Raw genomic sequence first — 10,192 nt, forward strand, 5'->3', positions numbered from 1 at the left:
TTCCCATAAAGGTATATTCAATACAATAATCACTATTCTTCAACTCCTGTACCAGACATTTTCCCCTTACATTCTTACTGGTGTCATGTGATTTTATTTATTTCCGTGGTACCTCTCGATTAACACAGTAACGGGTGGTATTTGTTATTATTTTCTGTCTATTGTTAAATTATCCTATTCATCTTCGTAACTCCTCCATGGTAGCCAAGGAAAGTGATTATATAGAATTTGCAAGGACTACATAATTCTTTCTGTAAGGGAATCGAACCCTCCAGTTTACATGCGTCGGCAGAGCACGATGAACACTGGACCACAGCAGCTCCTTGTCGAGAGCAGTAAAAGGGCTTGCATCTGTCGGGTCCATATTTACAAAGGATTACAAAGGCGGAGCATGCCGACAGGAGACCTTTTGGTCCATATCTAGGTCGGATGCGAAAAAATCATAATAAATAAATAAATAAAAACTATAATGTAAATAACAAATAAAATACATAAATAAATGCATAGGTATAGTTAGATAATAAACAAACAGGTAAATAGTAAATAATAATAAATTGACATATAACTAATAATAAATGAAAATCAAAACAGACAAATGATAGCAAAACAAAAACAAATAATATGAAATAAATTATAATCATTACAGCATCTTTACTCGGACCTCACCGGGGACCCAAACCAGCTAACGACGCCGCGCATGATTCAGGACGGGTGAATGTGCCAGCCCTACTTTTCTTTTTTTCTTCTTTAACAGTTTGTTCTTTAAGGGGATGATGCTCCTCTTAAAACTTTTCAATTTAGGGTACACTGTCCCTCTCATGTCATCTTGTTTCTTCTGGAGGAGGAGGAGGAGAAAGAGAAGGAAAAAAGTGTCATTGGTCAACTTCATCTGATCAAAACGAAGAATTCGAAGATGGAGGACGGTGGTGGTGGTGGTGGGGGTGCTGAGGGGAAAGGGGATAAGATCTGGCAACGAGTCTATCGAATACTAAACAAGCTAAAGTTAGTTAGTGAAAGTACTGCAGCATAAAATCCATTGAAAACACAATTTCAAACGAACTATTCCTGTCCAATTTTCGCCTTTACATGTAAATGTTCTATTCCACATAGATTTTCCTCTCCAACGCCTACCAATCTGCAAGTTTGGGGAGGAGGGAGGGGAGGGAGGGAGAGAGGGAGGAGAGGGAGGAGAGGGAAGAGGAGAGGTGCGTATGCACGTGGCGTGGGTGTACCCAACTGACTGAAGCTGCTATTAATTGTGGCGACGAGGGTTGCAAGAAGCATGAAGCTGAAACAAGGTCACCATTCAAAATACAGAAAAAAGGGACATTATAAAAAACCTTAGACGTAATGTTTTTCGCAACTGTATTGTATCATACATTTACTAATCAATACTATTTTACCGTATCAATATTCGATAGATGTGCCCTAAAAATGACATATATATCCTTACTTGAAGTTCATGATGTGTCCATATTTAACACATCATGTTTGTGTGTGTGTGTGTGTGTGTGTGTTAGAATGCTTCCAAACTGGGCATATTGAGCCATAAAGACATAGTTGGCAACCGCGAAGACATGCAGAAGGGGCTGGGGAGAGGGTTGCGTGGAGAATTCAATTGCGTGAAGATGCAAAAGAAGTGCTGCGCTTAGGTCTAGCTGAGCGATCAGCTTAAAAATAAGGAAGAAGTAATCAAATAAACAAGTAAAGTGGAAAATGTAGAGGAACAGCTGCATGCACGGCGCCGTTAACGAATGCTATTCACACAAAAGCTAAAGACATCAGAAAAGAATGCTATCTTATTAAGCCAAACATGACGATTATACTCAGCTTTGGACCGTGTGACTTATTGTGCTGCGAAAAAGGCATTCCCCCTTCAGTTCTGATGTGATATTTTTACATCTTATTTAAGGTGCGATCGACACGGGTTTCAGGCAGTAGTCTCCCTAAAATACAAAGCGTATTTAGGAAATGTTGCTCAATGGGATGGAGAGCGTCCCGAGTTCCCCGAGTTGTGCGAAACTTTGGCGAACTTCCTGAGGAAGAGCGCACTTTCGTCATTCTGCCACCAACTTCGCGAATCCCCCCCTCCTCCTCTTTCTCCACCCACTCCTAAAACGATAAACTATCTCGATTCGCTTCAGGTTTGTCCTTCCATTAGACAATCTCATTACCATCACATTATTTCATTCAACAGCGCACAACTTCCTCTCCTCAAAGATCAAGGGATGCCACGGTAGCGACGAGGTTGATTTGTGTCAAAGATGATCACAGTGACAGTCATTACAGAGTGAATAAATCTTAATGTTTCTTTGCACGTTATCACACTGGGGTATTTTTCCTTCAACAGCTGGAGCAGATTTGAAATCCAAAGCTTTCGGGAAGGAATCTGATGTGCTGGAGGAAAATATTTTTCCTTCAGCATATGAAATGACACTCGATGTATTTTTGTGGAGGAAATAAAAAAACTTTGCCACAGTGATTTTACGGCGGAAAAAGGGCTGGAGGTGGGCGGTACCGCCGATTAATTGGAGGTTGAAGGAAAAATAGGCCAGTGTGATAACTCCCTGAACCCCAGCCACTGGCAGTATATGTGCTTCAATCACGCTAATGGCGCTCGCAGAAGCTCGATCCGGAAGGTCAACAGCAATCTATGTGTGTATCTACCTATCTGTATTATACGGGAAGGGAGCTATGCTCGTAGTGCCCCGTCTTTGTATCTTTCAGCATCAATTTTTTTCCTAAAATCTTGAATATTGTTGGCACACACTGTTTCCTTATCTAATTTATTCCAGGTGTGTGTGTGTCTGTCTATATATATATATATATATATATATATATATATATATATATATATATATATATAAGCAAACACGAATACAAGCCAAGCAGTAGCTGCACGCACAGGGCACGAAACTGGGTAAGAGGAAGAAGAAGAGGAAGAGGAGAAGGAGAAGGAGAAGGAGGAGGAGGAAGAGAACTTAACACTGTATGAACAGATTTCCTCCCCTTCCGTACCAGATGACATAATTTCATTGTGGTTGCTGTTGGGCCCATCTAATCGGCCACGGCACCTCTTCGGTATCAATGGATTTGATAATCACGAATAACTAATTTCATACTGGAGGCATTTATACTTCCATTCTATTGCCAAACTATTCTAATCAGCTGCCATCAATACCGATGGAGGTTAACCACTGAAAAGCTCAGGTAACCTTTAACTATTTCAATCAATCAAATCAGCCATCCTGAGTCCACTGCTGAACAAACGCCTCCTTCATAGCATTCCATGATTCACACGACCGCGCCATCCTCTGCCACGTCACTCCTGCAAACTTCTGGATCTCGTCTCTCCACCTTTTGTCTGGTCTCCTTCTTCCACGCTTCCCATCTCGCGGCGCCCACTCAGTAACACACTTGCTCCATCGCTCATCAATCGTTCGCACCAACTTACCTGCCCAATTCCACTTCCTCTCTTTTACTGTCTCCACAATATATTTCACTCTAGTCCGCTCTCTCACCCAACTTTCGGTCTCTCAGTGTTATTCCCATAATTGATCTCTCCATTATCCTCTGTGCAGTCCTTAGCTTTGTTTCCATTGCCTTCGTTAGTTTCCAAGTCTCACTTTAACTACTTAATGCTAATGCTACTTGATTTCCTCTGCCTACGAGAAACCTCCGAGGCACTTAAGCCTTGAAAAAATTATCTTGAGTTTATGTGGACCTCGTCTCACTTTCAACACTTTGTTCTCATTTTTGACAGACTATTCTATTCAGCTGACGAGGACCTTCGATGAGATTGAAGGTCGAAGGTTATTTGTAACACAATATTGCCTGGAGTTTCCATTACAGGAAAAGCGGAGTCGCACAGCGGTCACCAACAAGGGTCTTCAGGTTTTCTCATAGCTCCTTGGTGAGGTAGTTGAACTGCCGTCAGCGTTAATTAATTTACTTCTGTTACCGTTACCGGCTAATAAGAATAGTAGTAGGAATAGGAGGGGAGGAGGTGGGAGGAGGTGGGAGGAGGAGGAGGTGGGAGGAGGAGGAGGTGGGAGGAGGAGGAGGAGGTGGGAGGAGGAGGAGGAGGTGGGAGGAGGAGGTGGGAGGAGGAGGAGGAGGAGGAGGTGGGAGGAGGAGGTGGGAGGAGGAGGAGGAACAGTCGCAGGTTCTCAGCCCTCTTAATAATAAATACATACGAGTATATATATATATATATATATATATATATATATATATATATGTATGTATGTAAAGAGGAGGAGGATAATCAATGATGGAAATATCTTGAGACCGGGTCGGGGAGATGTTTCTCTTCTACGACCGCCTCGCACGACGACTACAAGAAGGTCCCCCATCGTTAGAACAAATATTGGGCTCGTCTGTGTTGTACTGGGACAAAAACATCTTTGAAGCCGGTTGTGCATGGCTTAGACTAGGGCATGACTTGCAAGAGTGAGGCAGGGGGGCGACCTCGCCCAGACACTTTTCAACACCTGCATGGACTGGATAAGGTCCTCAGCTGTCGATCAATGCCATTGCGGAACATTTACTGACAATACTAAGGTCACCGACTGCATTCCTTGCTGTACTTCTTGGGGAGTCGTTGGAGGTCCTAGCTGCAGCACTCGAGTCACTGCACAGGTAGACGAGACAAACTTCTGGTCTCCTGGACCAAGAAGAAGGTCCTGATATTTGGGAGCTTATTGGATGACAGTTTTCAGTCTGTTCATGTATGTGATGAGGCAACGAACCGTTTCTTTAATGTTTCACATATCCTGACATTGTGTCCATAACAGGTAGGTCATGTCAGGAAGCCCCTCGCAGGATTGACATGGTCCATGGTCTCGGTCAACCACAGTATACGACTGTTGATATTTACGTAGGATGACTAAGTTCCGAAACTTACATAAGAACATAAGAATGAAGGAGACTACAAGAGACCATAAGGCCTACATAAGGCACCTCCATATCCATCACCACCTGTCATCCCCATCCATGAAGTTGTCTAACCGATTCTTAAAACAGCTGATAGTTTCAGCACTCTCTACATGGTTAGTAAGTCTATTCCATTCATTGACCACCCTATTTGTAAACCAATTCTTGCCTATTTCCTTCTTAAATCTAAATTTGTCCAGTTTAAATCCATTACTGCGAGTCCTGCCCTGTTGTTTTAATATGATGACCATGCTTGCATCACCCTTGTTAAAGAGGGACAATGGGCCCGGTCAGAGTACCGAGTGCCAGCTCCTCGAGGCTGCACCTTCAGATATGGCTGAGGTTGTTGATAAAGTATGGAGATGAGCGGCGGCGGGGGGAGTGTATTCTCTTCGACGTCCAACACGCTGGACCACTACGCACAGGCTCCAATCATTGGTCCCACAATAGAATAAAATATTCCCGAAGTCCATTGGCACTCACTTAGCTTGGGGCATCTAGAGTACCTACTTCTCTCCTTTAAGAAACATATAGCTGATTACTTTAATTGCACACACACACACACACACACACACACACACACACACACACACACACACACACACGAGCTTAGCTCCCCTTCCCGCAAAATACAACTAGGTAAATACACACACACACACACACACGAGCTTAGCTCCCCTTCCCGCAAAATACAACTAGGTAAATACACACACACACACACACACACACACACACACACACACACACACACTAAACACACGTTGAGGTGTGCATGTCTGTGCAAGGTTACAACATAACCCAGAGATCGGGCAATATACGAGTTTCGAGTTCTCATCCGGGAAGATAATATATGTTAATCACGAGATCAACACGTGATCCAAGACCATGGTGAATGACAACACACACTAACACTTACTTTCCCTTGATCTCGTGTACAACTGAAGCCACACGACTGCTACAAGCATGCAGTGACTTTTCATATTTTTACTTACGAAATACAAGCATATTTTGATTGCATGCCAGTGTGCAAAAAATAAAATAAAATAAAATAAACGAAATAAAACAAGAGTATTACTGCAACCACAGTATCAAGAAACTTTAAGCACGAATTACTAGTTATTCCAAGTATGAAGCTCAAAGCGAAACCGGTCAGTGACAAAATCGGAACTGGACCCGTTTCTTCTTCCACCTTCCTCATTCCAATCAATTTGCGCACCAACCGCTTCGTTTGTACCAAACTGTACACTACAGTACATTTACCCTCCCCCTTCTTTATATAAATGGTTGCAAGTTGGGTGAGAGAGCAGACTTGAGTGAAAGATATCGTGGAGGCAGTAAAAGAGAGGAAGTGGAATCGGGCAGGTAAGTTAGTGCGAACGACTGATGAGTGATGGAGCAAGTGTGTTACTGAATGGACGCCGCGAGACAGGAAGCGTGGAAGAGGGAGACTAGACAGGTGGAGAGACGAGATCGAGAAGTGTGTAGAAGTGACGTGGCAGAAGTTGGCGCGGTCGTGTGAATCATGGGATGCTATGAAGGAGGCCTTTGTTCAGCAGTGGACTCAGGATGGCTGATTTGATATGATTTGATTTGTTTAAAACATTTACATTTAGTTCTGGCGACAAGGCTGTGAGGAGCCTACTCCACTAACCGCGTAGCTACGGTCATCACTGCGCTTTTGGGACTGTTAAGGCAAGGAACAGTAACTGCTGGGAGTCAGAGAAGAGCGCGGGATTCGAACCCATAATTAAGTAAATGCAACACCAGCACGCTTCCCATTAACCTGAGGTGAAGTGGCTGAGGCTATCTAAGACAAACCCCCGAGTGTGCCGAGACTAAAGCCACGTGGTTTTACCTCAGGGTATACGACCTTTCGTGGTGTAAAGTTGACCACAATCCCTTCACAAACGACGAAATAATTTATATACATTATTCTGGGTAACGTTAAGTTAAACAAATAAATGAGCTAATCCACATCGAACTCCTTTCCCAGCAGAATTAATATTGCGTTTAATTTTCGTGATAGTCGCGTCTGAAGTCATCAGCTGAATCCTGTGTGATCTGTCTTAGACTGGGCGAGTGTCAGTCACCAGTAGCCACTGGAGGATCAAACCCAGGCCCTTGTGAGTACGAAGCAAGAATTTTGTGTTGTTTTCGGAACAAAAGTTGGTTGACGCCGGTGTGTGCGTGCGTGCGTGCGTGTGTGTGTGTGTGTGTGTGTGTGTGCGCGCAACTCATGTTCTTGGATCAAATGTTGGACTTGTGATCGGCAGCTATTACCCACCCGGATGAGCGTTCAGAGTTCATATATGCCCAATCTGTGTGTGAGTGTGTGTGTGCAACTCATCATGTTCTTGGATCAAATGTTGGACTCGTGATCGACAGCTACTACCCACCCGGATGAGCGTTCAGAGTTCATATATGCCCAATCTCTTTCTGTGTGTGCACGGGCGCGTGAGTGTGTGTGTGTGCACGTGCGCACAATATGCAACGAGAGGCTTCGACTTCCACATAACGTCAGCACTGGTGCGCATCGGCAGACCTTATCTTGTTCTACATTCCCGCTAACCCAAAGCACAAGAACATGTCTCCCGCTGTGACGCGCGCTGGGCATCGATCCCTCCTCGTGATTACCTGGCTTCATCCTACTCACAGGGTTGTTTCCATAAGAGACAACCCTCGATGGAGGAGGAGGCGAAGGGGACGACGCCCACAGAGTTCATGGCTTGCGTCAAGTTGATTGAACCCGACTGTCGAGTTATTTGGAGTGCAAAGGGTGACTGCCTGGGAGATTGCTCGGGGAGAGAGACCGTGGGGGGGGGGAGCAACGCGCTCGTATACCCCCCCCCCCAGCAACTGAAATTTCCTTGGCTGGCAAAACACACAGGGCAGGGGTGACAGCTCCAAGTTAGCAAAAATCCTTCTGGCATGACCTCACCACTGTGCATTCCACGCTGAGCCCCAACACTGAATCCAATGGGACTACAATCATGTGGGGGACCTATTGGTCTCTAACGTGGCGGGCAATCACAGCCGTCCCTCTAGTACGCACCTGACCTAACCTATCCATCCAGGCGTGCCCCGGCCAGGCTACAGATGCATCTCCTCTAGCTTATCGGCGGTAAAACCGTAAAGCAGAGCGAATGCAAGCCAACCACGAGGCCAGGGAACTTCCCTTCTCCACCCCCGTCCCCCCCTCCACACATTCCCTTACCGACTCGCCAATAAGCACTCAACTCACTCCAGTGTGGATATACTTTCCCGATTCAGGTTTGGCTTGTGTCAAATTTCGTTCAGTCTATGTTGAGTTAAAGGGAGGAAGGGAGGTGATGCCCAGCCTGAAGGGATATACATTCTCAATTACCTTTAACTTGAACCACATTTTGTTCTGGACACACACACACAATATACATACATACATACATACATACATACATATATATATATATATACACGCATACAACACACACAGTAAAAACACATCCCTGTGCTTCATCATTGTCTTAGATCGTATGCTGGTCTCGTGATCGACAGCTATCTCCATAATGAGAAATCCACAGCTTGGATGGCCTGATCTACGGGCAACGCTGTGTGTGTGTGTGTGTGTGTGTGTGTGTGTGTGTGTGTGTGTGTGTGTGTGTGCGCGCGCGCGTATGTGCATGTATGTGTGTGTACGGTATGTAGAATATAGTAGTGCATGCAGATGTGGAGCGGTATCCAGTGCGGGTTGTGTGGCGGTAAAGGTATGAAGTTGACGTGAGAGGAATATATAAAGTATGACGAAGAGGGGGCGAGGGAAGAGGAGGCGAGGGAAGGAGGGAAGAGGAGGCGAGGGAAGGAGGGAAGAGGAGGCGAGGGAAGGAGGGAAGAGGAGGCGAGGGAAGGAGGGAAGAGGAGGCGAGGGAAGGAGGGAAGGGGAAGAGGAGGCGAGGGAAGAGGAGGCGAGGGAAGAGAAGCCCTTAAATGGGCCACGCAGGAAGGACGCTAGATGAGGAAAACTTGTTAAGAAAAGAAATGGAATATATATATATATATATATATATATATATATATATATATATATATATATATATATATATATAATAAAATTTAAATAAAGAATAATATAAAATACATTAATTCGACCTTAAACCTAAAGATGGTTTGAATTAGCTCTTTTCAATCACAAGATACTTTAATACTGAACTTATTCTTGCTTTATCGAAACGCTGCTACGGGTGCATTATGCATTCTTATCACTAAAGACGCGCTATTTGTTTCAATTGAAGAATCTTCGCCGACGCCAAAAGAAAATAAGCTATTCGGCACGGCTGAGCCCTTCACTCTGTTTTCTCTAACGCATAACTATTTAATTCAAACGAAAGCGAGCGAGCGAGCGAGAGAGAGAGAGAGAGAGAGAGAGAGAGAGAGAGAGAGAGAGAGAGAGAGAGAGAGAGAGAGAGAGAGAGAGAGAGAGAGAGAGAGAGAGAGGAGGGAGGAGAGTGAATGTGTGTGTGTGTGTGTGTGTGTGTGTGTGTGTGTGTGTGTGTGTGTGTGTGTGTGTGTGTGTGTGTGTGCGTGCGCGTGTAGATAGGCGTCGCCATAGTACACGGTGTGCCACTACCTTGATTAATCCCCTCGATACTTTTCACAGCCCTTCGTCCCTTCTGATCGATTCGCTCATCACTCTCTTATGGCTGGAGACCAGTCTCCACTTTAAAAAAAAAAAAAAAAAAAAGAGAGAGAGAGAGAGAAAGAGAGAGAGAGAAAGAGAGAGAGAGAGAGAGAGAGAGAGGAGAGAGAATGGTGATCACTATTACACCTTCCACTATCCCTACATCCTTCTACCTTCCTTAAATCTCTTTAGCAGCACGACTCCACCTCTTCGGGGGCTATTTAATTCATCTTCAAGGCGAGGATTTTAGGAAAGGGAGGAGGTTACAATCACGACTGCCCACGTCCGTGCCTGGGTGCCCCCTCTTGTCGCCGCCCTCAGAACAGTTTTCTTATCTCGTGGCACTCCTCGGTAGCCAAGGCTTACATCCCATCTCGATAAACCCTTCCGTGGCAAGCGCATTCTTTTTTATCGTTATTCTTGATACCGCCAGGGCTATTCCATTTATCCCCGGGGTACACACCCGGGACCGATGGGGTTGGCAGGTCAAGACACTCGTAAACAAGTGCCGCGGTTACGCATTGGTCGGTCGGTGTCGCGCGCAGCGGGAAAAGGGGTCAACAACATGACTGACTGCTTCCATCGCGATGTCGCGCCATAACC

Source organism: Oratosquilla oratoria, chromosome 36 (assembly GCF_046742065.1).
Source record: "Oratosquilla oratoria isolate Oo_2021 chromosome 36, ASM4674206v1, whole genome shotgun sequence".
In the NCBI taxonomy this organism is placed as follows: domain Eukaryota; kingdom Metazoa; phylum Arthropoda; class Malacostraca; order Stomatopoda; family Squillidae; genus Oratosquilla; species Oratosquilla oratoria.